The sequence below is a fragment of the Octopus bimaculoides genome, chromosome 20, assembly GCF_046866305.1.
Source record: "Octopus bimaculoides isolate indiv1 chromosome 20, ASM4686630v1, whole genome shotgun sequence".
In the NCBI taxonomy this organism is placed as follows: domain Eukaryota; kingdom Metazoa; phylum Mollusca; class Cephalopoda; order Octopoda; family Octopodidae; genus Octopus; species Octopus bimaculoides.
This window is the reverse complement of record NC_142947.1, coordinates 18,145,708-18,155,707: the sequence shown is the minus strand read 5'-3', so window position 1 is coordinate 18,155,707 and position 10,000 is coordinate 18,145,708. Positions and strand designations below refer to the sequence as shown.

The 10,000-nt window shown below is 34.4% G+C and overlaps 1 protein-coding gene across 2 annotated transcripts in view; it reads left to right on the top strand.

Moving 5' to 3' along the window:
* Positions 1–10,000, top strand: part of LOC106867209 (uncharacterized) — a 200,241-nt gene that overhangs the window by 133,533 nt on the left and 56,708 nt on the right. For both annotated transcript variants that reach the window (XM_089338161.1, XM_014912016.3), the window contains exon 2: positions 8,491–10,000. This exon is cut by the window's right edge and continues 897 nt beyond it. The gene's annotated coding sequence lies outside the window, so the exon portion shown is untranslated. The remainder of the gene's footprint in view (positions 1–8,490) is intronic.

Here is a 10,000-nt window from a genome sequence, read left to right as displayed (position 1 = left end):
CGTATCTATCTATCTATCTATCTATCTATCTATCTATCTATCTATCTATCTGTGTGAATGTATAAGTATCTATGTATATATAATATTCATTGTAGTAGCATAACTCCCTGAACAATGATAAACCAGGATGATATTTAATAATTTTTTACATTTTCTTCGTGTTACGTTTACAAACACACGTACACATAAACACTCACAGACAGGCGCGCTCACACACACGCACATATACATACACATCCACACACACACTCAGAAAAGAAAAGAATCCCACATAGATAGAAACAGAACCATATTTTGATAACACAACCACACCTTGCTTTGAAAAATATCTTCACACTCTTACTAATGCGCTTACACACGCGCGCACACACACAAACACACTGACACGCACACTCACACTCACACGCGCGCGCGCACGTACGCACGCACACACTGGGGTGGGTATAACTGTACTTTTAAGGAGTTCGGTCTTGCAATCATGGAGCACCAGTTTCGATGCTACTGTTTGGCATAATCACCAACCTCTATATATTATATAGATATATATATATTACATATATTTTATGTGTATGTGTGTGTGTGTATTATGTAAATATATATATCTATCATATATTTTGTATATATATATATTAGTGTCAAATCTCTCACTTAAATATAAAAAATTAAAACTTTGTATATATATATATATATATATATATATATATATATATATATATAAAAGAAAAAAGGGATTTTAAAATCCTGGCAGATATCAAAAAAGCACTCAGTATTAAAAGAATTTGGTTAACAATATTCAACAATTAAGCACCAATAAATGTAAGTTGTATGCAGATTCCATGTAACTTCTCATACCAAATATCCTTTGGTAGAATTTCAAAGTACTTGACAACAAAAAATACGTATAGGAAATATTTACATTTTTATTATAAATTTCACCTAATATAGCCGACAATCGTTTCTATTGCATTAACACACACACACACACACACACACACACACACACGTGCGTATGTGTGTGTGTATATATGTATATGTGTGTGTGTGTAGAATATAAAAAATGATATTGATACTTCCGAAAAAATATGTTAACACGACTTTATCAAGGCGATCCAAAATTAGTGAAATTCGAATTGACCATACACACACAAACACACTCACACACACATTTATATATGTAGATATATATGTGTGTATATATATATATATATGTGTGTGTATATATATATATATATATATATATATATATATATATATATATATATTTATATGTATGTATGTATTTACATTATTTACATATAGATACATACATATATATACATACATACATACATAGATTGATCGATTGATTGATTGATATACACACACACACACATATATATATATATATATATATATATATATATATATATATACATATATATATACCTATATATATACACGTACACACACATATGTGCGTGAGTGTGTTTATATATATATATATATATATATATATATATATATATATATATATATATATATATATATATATATACATATACATACATACATATATATACATATATATATATATATATATATATATATATATATATATATATATATACATATACGAGAGAGTATATGAGTATATATATATATATACTCTCTCGTATATAATGTAGCTGTAAAGTTACATAAGTGCTTGAAGGGCCTAAATATGTTGCGCGGGATTATTACCAACTTATAAATCATGAATTTTCTCTTCAGTTGAAGTTATATTTATTCCTATCTAAAAAGCCTTAGTGTGTCACGAGAGTTTGCACTATTTTCTATTTTTAAAATGTGTTTGTTAACCCGGTGAAGTGAAGAACAAATAAAACAAAACAATTATTTTTGTTACAAATAATCTTGAAGATATATATTTTTATGTACACACACATGAATATATAAATGCGTATACATGAAGACAACTACATAATTATAGATGTGTGTATATATATATATATATATATATATATATATATATATATATATATATATATATATATATATATATATAGAATATAAATATATATACATATATATACATATATGTATATACATATGTATATACACACACACATATATATATACACACATATATATACACACATATATATACACACATATACACACACATATATATATATACACACATATATATATATATATACACACACATATATATATACATATATATATATATATGTATATATATATATACCTGTATATATACATATATATATGTATATATATATATACCTGTATATATACATATATATATGTATATATATATATATATATATATATATACATATATTATATGTGTTTGTGTATATATATATGTATATATATATATATATACATATATATGTATGTATATACATATATATGTACATATATATATATACATATATATGTATGTATATACATATATATAAATTGTGTATATTTATGTCTGTGTATTTGTATGTCAACTAAACTAGATAGATAGATAGAGAGATAGATAGATGAAACGTTTTCTTTTAAAGGTGTTGAGAAAAGACGATTGTGTTCTAGGTTCGTCTTTTGCATCAATTTTGTTTCGCCTTCTTTCATATTTTCATATGCTAGAAATATATTCATGAAAATTCCTCAATTTCCTAACTCCACCGTCAACTATTGTAGACCATCACGGTCTTATCTGGTGAATGAAGTTATATTGGTGATTACTGATGGAAGCAATAGTGAAAATGCAGCACAATGCTATAAATTTATTCACAATCAACATTCGCTCTTTATAAACATATGACTATTGACGTATAAACTAAACAGTCAAGCTTCAAGCTTCAAAAGTAATAGATACACATTCACAATGTTGACTCTATCGTAAATGATCAAGAACACACGCCATCGTTACGCCATCCTGAAGACAGGACCATTAAGTTCTAGAGACTATAATAATGCACTTAGGAAAGTAGTATTTTAAAGAAATTACAAAATATTCATAGGGCGAACCTTCGTAAGATAAAACTAGAGTAATCATATTTTTAATGCTATATATATATATATATATTGTGAGTTCAAACAAGAAAAACGACAAAAAACAACAACGCGAGGACGTAATACAGATATTGTGTTACTGGACGTTCAGGAAAGGAAAGATTGAGTAAGGCCACTTCCTAAACGCACTACTCAACACAGTCTCCGTAACAAACGATACATTTGTGCCATCGCCGAATCCAACTCTCGAGTTATCTTTGAAAAAGTTCAGATATGCACTTTTATAACCACATCTTCAAAGCGACTTTCATCTCGTCTGTGTCATCAAATCATTGTCTATGAAGACTTTACGTTATTGGACCAAGCAAGTGCAAATCTGGAGGTGCCAAATCCAGACTGTGCTATGGATGGAAGACCACTGACCAGCCCAATTTACCGATTGCCTTTGTTTCCTAAGATGCGTGTGGTAACACATTGTCACAGTTAATGCAGATCACTCTTAGATCTTATTTCTCTTCCTTCTGATGGCTTCTCTAAGCGTTTTGTGTGTCTCAGTATACTGTTCGTCATTCATAGTACAGCTACGTTCCAAAAGTTAGAAGAAAATGCCGCCTTTATTATCCCCAAACGCACAGTCATCATGATTTTCTGTGCATATCACCGGCTCTTGAACTTCTTAAACTTAAGAAAAGAGTCTGACGCCATTCCATGAACTAGACTTCTTTACCGAATCATACAAGCGCGCCCACGTTTCACTCATTTCATCAGACTGGTACTGAAACGTGTTTTCATTAGCTTCAAATGCTTCCATCAGATCAGAGCAGACATCTACACCTCTCTCCTTCAAACTGAGTGCCAGCTGTCGAAGTATCTATTTTGTACGTACATTCCAATGCTCAAAATCTTCCACCACCTACTGTAATGCGTGTGTGACAATAGACGAGTTGTGCAGCAGGCCCATGGGTTGTGATTCGTCTGTCTACGTGAATCATTTCGTCCACTCGCTAGCTGGTGATTCGTGTCGGTGGTCATAGATGATGGACTCCTACTGCATATTTTCTCATCCCCTTCTTCTTCGTCTATCATTGTTTTCTCAATGATGTCATCTCCAAATATAGCCTGTAGCCTTTTGTGAATGCTGCACAGTCTAAACTACTTCCTTCACCGAGAATGCAGTGACAGCACGTTGTTTCAATTTAAAACCCATGATTTGCCTGCAGTGAAGAATAGAGAGGAGACTTTTTACAGAGGAGTTTCTCTATCAACATGTGCAAATTTAACGGCCTTCACCATTTAGTAAAAAAAAGATTGATGTCCACCTTCACATTGCTTTGTATATGTGTGTGTGTGTGTGTGTGTGTGTGTGTGTGTGTGTGTGTGTGTGTGTGTGTGTGTGTGTCTGTGTGTGTGTGTGTGTGTTTTAGTGTATAGGTCTCTGTGTGTTTGTATGTGTATCTGCGTATGTATGGATGTATGTAGAGATATATATGTGTGTGTGCGTCTGTGTACGTGTGTATGTATGTGCTTTGTGTGTGTATGTATATATGTGTATATATGTATATATATATATGTGTATATATATGTGTATGTATATATGTGTATATACATTATATGTGAGTGTGTATATATATATATATATATATATATATATGTACATACATACATATACACATATATATATGTCACTCTACCAGCATGTGAATGCTGGCACACACACACACACACACACATGGATGCTCAAACATACATATATATATATATATATATATATCGATAATAAATGGGTATTGGTTAGAATTCCCGACCACGAGTGCTCAGTTCTTTTATATATTCTACTATCAGGCTCATTGAATTGGCGTGTAAGTGGCTGAGTATTCCAATGTACATATACCTTTAATGTAATGCTTAGACAAAACAGAGTCTGGTAAGGTCGTACCTTTGAATTGCAAGTTTAATCCATTTGACTGGTTTCTACAGTTTCTGTCTCATCAAGTTCAAATACAAAGTGGCCCTAGATTCCGCGTAGCAGAATTGAAACCGGGGCTTCATGACTGCGAAGCTAACTTCTTAACCATTGGACCACATTGCATTTATGTATATGCAGCACACACAACACAACACACACACATATACACGCACACATAAACACACACACACACACCAATACACACACCAATACACACACATACACACACACATACACACATGCACATACACTCATACATACATATACATACACACACTCACACATGCGTACACACTCATCATACTTTCATACATATACATACACACACACACACACACACACACATATATATATATATAAAGAAAAAGAAAGTGGAAGAGGAAGAAGCAGACAGATACAGACAGACGCAGACAGATTGACAGAGTCAAAACAGACACACACACGCACGTACAGGCAAACAGATGCAGACAGATAGATAGACAGACAAACAAACAGATACAAACAGACAAACAAACAGACCAAGCAACTTAATCTTTGTCTCACATGGTACGGCAACTATTCGATGTCGTAATCCTTTAAGCAAGCTAGTTGTCGGTACATCACCGACTCTTGACAGAACTCATTCCGTCATTCCTCATCTTCATACTGCTGCCGTGTTTTGCACCGCTTATCGTGAAGCAAGGATTTCTAAAAGTTAACCATAATACTAGCAAGACCAGGAAGTCCTCCGGAAACGATTCCCCCTATGAACCATCGTCGACGCCCAGAGAAACCCTTAAGCAATTGTAATAATACTGAACATCTGTTACCCTCATTGAAACAAAATGAGAGCTGTTACATATTATGTTACAGTATTAGTAACAGGTGAATGAAACGCATGCGCGCTAGAGTTCCGTTAGAGAGAATAAACTTCACAAGGAGACACCCATTGTTCTTAATGTTCACTCCCTTCCCTCCACAGACACACACACATACACACACACATACACACACACATACATACATATATAATTATATATACCTACACGCACACATAAACGTGCTAGGTCACACATTAGCAGGCAAACATATACATGTACATAGGCAGAGGAGCGGCTAGGTGGTAAGTAGCTTGCTTACCAACCACACGGCTCTGGGTTTAGTCCCACTGTGCGGCACATTGGGCAAGTGTCTTCTACTATAGCCTCGGGCCGACCAAATCTTTCTGATTGGACTTGGTAGTCGGAAACTGATATATATATATATATATATATATATATATATATATATACATAAAGTATATATATATATAGGCAGTATATATATATATATAAAGTATATATATATATTTCACCTATACATACAGGTGGATGTCGGTATGCACATACCTGTACGTATATATGCATATACTCATTTACTTTTGTATATACTTTATATATATATATATATATATATATAGATAGATAGATAGATAGATAGATAGATAGATAGATAGATAGATAGATAGATAGATAGATAGATAGATAGATAGATGGATAGATAGATAGATATATACATATATATATATGTGTGTGTGTGTGTGTATATATATATATATATATATATGTGTGTGTGTGTGTGTGTGTGTATATAAACAAATAGTAAATGAGTATATGCATATATACGTACAGGTATGTGCATACCGACATCCACCTGTATGTATAGGTGCATATCTGGGTACAGGACATTGCAAACAAACGTAGACGAGAACACATGAGCCACATAGAGAACATTCTCCTTCATCAGCCACCCACGTTTTAACACCGGCGTTTCGGCGAGCTTGGGCAGGACGCATCGCTAAAACGGCTCATCCCATGGATCGCAGATTAAATTTGTATACGCAAATTAAATCTAGCCATGGAGGAATGTAGTGGCGGACAAAAAAACAAGACAGGAAAACAAACAGAAAAGGCTTTACGGCCAGACGAGAAAAATTATGTGTGTATGAACGCGATGAGGCACGGACCCGAGAGGGACAAAGTGGTGCGTGCGTTGCTTGGCGAAAGCCAAGGAAGGAAAGGATTATTGACCGGAAGCATGTGATCATGCCGGTGTAAAGGGAAGAGAGAGAGTGGTAGAGGGAGAAACAGAGGGAGGAAGTAGAAGAATAGGTGAGCAACGAGAGGAAAAGAGAAAGAGAGGAAATACGAGGGGGAAAAAGAGATACGTAGTAGTAACAGAGGAAGAACGAGAGGGGTAAAGCGAGATACGTAGTAGTACAGAGGAAGAACGAGGGGGGGAATATATATATATATATATATATATATATATATATATATATATATATATATATATATGTATATATGTATATATATATATATATATATATATATATATATATATATAGAGAGAGAGAGAGAGAGAGAGAGAGAGACAGACAGACAGACAGACAGACAGATATACTAAAAGAGAGGTGGAGAGAGGACGAAAGGGAAATAGAAGATTAAGTAGGAAATTTTTAATAATAACAAGAAATTAATAAATGAATGAATGAATAAATAAATAAATAAATAATTCAACACGCAGATGTAGCACACATGAAATAGTTTTTAAAAATCAGTTATAATTTTATTCCCTGGTCCTTTGTTGCCTCTATCAAAACGCAGCAACGACATGCTACTACTTTCTTTCTATTCACGGGATGAAGGCGAGATCTTGAAACATCAATGGACATGCAAACGTCATTGTTTCAGATTAAACAGATCAAACAAAGGTCTTGCAAACAAGCAAACATCAGAAATTATTTAAATAGAAGGGGCTAAAACCAAAGGTATTTGTATCTCTTATAGAACACATTTGAAACATATCGTGTGTGTGTGTGTGTGTGTGTGTGTGTGTGTGTGTGTGTGTGTGTGTGTGTGTGTGTGTGTGCGTGTGTGTGCGGGTGTGCGTAGAGGTGTGTGTAGGTGATGAACGGCGAATTCAACATCAAAACAAAAACAACCGAAGTCAAACGGACGTACACAGCAAATATATCAATTTGACGCTCGGCGATAGCTTTGGATGGGAAAATTGAAAGTTAAAATCTGACGTTTCGAGCAAGGCTCTTCGTCGGATAGAGAAAGAAAATCCAAAGAAGAAAGAAAGGAGGAAAGAACTGATAGTCAAGAGAAAAGCATGTTGACTGCTACACATGGTTTTAAAAAATGTGCTTTTGGAAGGCAGAAGAGTGCATAACCGGCCTGTGTGTACATACTCTGTGTGTGTGTATTTGTGTGTGTGTGTGAGTGTGTATTTGTGTGTGTGTGTGTGTGTATTTGTGTGTGTGTGTGTGTGTGTGTGTATTTGTGTGTGTGTGTGTGTCTGTCTGTCTGTGTGTGAGTGTGTGACCGAGAGAGAGAGAGAGAAAGAGAGAAAGAGTGTTTATATGTAAGCGCAGGTGAGGGCTAATTAATCATATTTTCATTTCAACTAAAAGTCATTTATTTAGGTTTTTACACAGTTTCATTAATTTAAATGTTCCTTTTCGTTAAGTTCTTTTATTTTCTTATTCCTTCCTACAGATAACAGAATGGAAGAAGTTTGTTCGGACTAATTTGGCTTCAAGCAATCTACCGATCTACACATTACCTGTAATTGATAATTAAATGTCAACTTTTACCAAATAAACACCGGAGTGGAACTATACCAGTTTTCCTACAAGTACTACGACAGCCATTACGAATTTAACTATCACTACCACTACTACAGAACATTATTATAATCACCACTACTCTGCTAAAAAGAATGCTACTGCATCACCAATACCATAAATGGTATTAACACTACAACCACCACGAACCAATACCAGGCATCACCCGTTCACCAACTACCCTAAGACCAACCAACCGCAAAATTACCACTAAAACCATCGACCGGCTAGTCCCTTCCTCCATTAAACAATAATCACTGCTATCATTCACCAACCATTAATCACCACAATTATTCATTAATCATCAAATAAACACTAAGCATTTACTACCATCACCACCAACATCCGCTATTTATTATCTTTTCTGCGATAGGCACAAGGCACGAGACTTTGGAGGCGGGTCTAGTCGATTACATCAACCCCCAGTGCGTAACTGGTAGTTATTTCGTCGACCCCCGAAAGGATGAAAAGCAAAGTTGGCGGAATTTGAACTCAGAACGTACTGACGGACGAAATACCGCTAAGCATTTTGCCCGGTGTGCTTAACGATTCTGCCAGCTCGACGCACTTTCCACTATATTTATTATCACCAACCAAAACCTACCAACCGACCACTACCACTACCGCAACCACCGCCACCACCACCACCACCACCACCACCAGCACCTCTACCACTAAGCAACTAACCAATCAACCAAAAGCCGCTTTACCAAGGAACCAATCATAATCACCGTTAAGCATGACTCCTAGGTATCATCATATCGAAGAATAGGAATCACTGCTACGAGTCTACAATATGTGATGGGCTGGCTAGTAAAATCCTCGACTCGCGCACATACACACATATACTCATATATACCATAAGCACATACACATATAAGTATATTATAGAGAAACGTATAGGTACACATTTACGCACATATCGTTATATTCTCATAGACATAGACGTACACACACACACACACACACACATTTATATAGGTAAACGTACACACACATGTATACTCATAGATTTACGTATTCATACACCGATATATAAATATTAGATTTATATACATAAACATACACACACATACATACATATATACATACAAATATATATGCATACATATACATATACATATACATATAAACACGCATACACGGGTAAATAAACAAACAGATAGATAAATACATATACACACACACACACACACACACACACACACACACATATATATATATATACATACATATATACACGCATATATATGCATATATACATACATACATACATACATACACACACACACACACACACATACACACACATGTATGCTCACACACGCGTAGAGGGGTGAAAGGGAGACAGAAGTAAAAAGAAAGAGAAGGGGTACTAAGTA